Source organism: Rattus norvegicus, chromosome 1 (genome assembly GCF_036323735.1).
Source record: "Rattus norvegicus strain BN/NHsdMcwi chromosome 1, GRCr8, whole genome shotgun sequence".
In the NCBI taxonomy this organism is placed as follows: Eukaryota; Metazoa; Chordata; class Mammalia; order Rodentia; family Muridae; genus Rattus; species Rattus norvegicus.
This window is the reverse complement of record NC_086019.1, coordinates 197,102,754-197,104,404: the sequence shown is the minus strand read 5'-3', so window position 1 is coordinate 197,104,404 and position 1,651 is coordinate 197,102,754.

The following is a 1,651-nucleotide window of genomic DNA, read 5'->3' as shown; positions in this document are numbered from 1 at the left end:
AGGAAACCTTGAAAGAGTGATGCTGCCAGTAACTGAATGGAACTTGTAACCAATACAAAACAGATCCAGGACACAGTTCACAACTGTTACTTTCTCCTAAGTTTTTATTTACATTGACTTAAAAAAATCTTTTTTTTTTTTTTTTGGTTCTTTTTTTCGGAGCTGGGGACCGAACCCAGGGCCTTGCGCTTCCTAGGTAAGCGCTCTACCACTGAGCTAAATCCCCAGCCCCAAAAAATCTTTTTTTATTGGGGGCCTTTTTTGTGTCTGTGTACACTGTGTATATTTGCCCATGCCTATACATGTAGAGAGCAGAGGTCATTAGCTACCTTGTTTTATTCATTCATTGTGTATGTGTGTCTGTGTGTGCATGCGCTCGAGTGTGTGCCATGGCACACGTAGGGAGGTCAGAGAACATTCTGGAATTAGTTATCTCTTCCCACCACGTGGATCCTAGAAATGAACTCAGATCTTTACCAGCTGAGCCATCTCTCCAGCCCCTCAACCTTTTTTTTCCCCCAGTACTGGGACTATAGATATGCATTACTATACCTGGATTTTTATGCAGGTGTTGAAGATCTACACTTGGGTCCTCATTTTGATAGCAAACACTTGACTCATTGAACCCTCTTGACCACTTCTTAAAATATATTATTTCATGTGTCCATGATGTGTAGACACAAGCGCCATGGTATATGTGTGCAGGTTAGGGGATGATTTTGTCTCTCTCTACCTTTGTATGGAATCTGGGGACTGAACTCAGGTTGTCAGACTTTGTAAGCAAATACTTTGTCCTGCCGAGCAACCTCACTAGCCTTTTTAAAAACCTCCTTAACGTAGTTAAACTAATTTGTTAGAGTAGTATCACCTGCCCTATTGCCTGGCGTTTAAAGCTCTATATCCTATTTAGGGACGAGATTTCCAATTTTCTGTTTTGACACTACTCCAGAAACACCAATCACACATTTAATTATGTTTTCCACATCACTCAACTGCCACAGCTCGACTGAGTTCAGAACACATTTGCTGGCCCTGTTCTGGGAGCCCACATGTCCTACGATACTCTCAGAGCACCAACTTCTGCTTCCCAGTTGCTGGGTGACCAGGGCAGAGCAGTCACTTCAAACCAGAGAGGATCTTCTGGGTAGGTGCCATCCGGCCTCTCCAGGCTTCAGCTTTATCCACTCTGGGTACTTCTCTATATAGCTCTGTTCTCACCACACCATCCTTGCAATCAACATGAACACTTTGGGTACTTGTATTCCTTTTCAACCAGACAGACAGGTCCATATGGAGACTGAGAACAAGTCTTAATGCCCTTTAAAAACGACTTACCATGGCTGGAGAGATGGCTCAGTGGTTAGGAGTGTTTGATGCTTTTACAAAAAAATCACTTTAGTTCCTAGTTCCTATATTGGAGGCTACCAATCATCTGTAAATCTAGTTCCAGGGGACCTGATGTTGTCTTCTGGACTTCACTAGTACCTGCACACACGAATGTACACCCCAATAGATACACACACACACACACACACACACACACACACACACACATACACAAATGAAGTATTAGAAAAAAATCCTACCCAATAGGCAACACATACTGTGACAAGAACTTGCTGGTACTCAGACAGACACTAAAATAATGTAT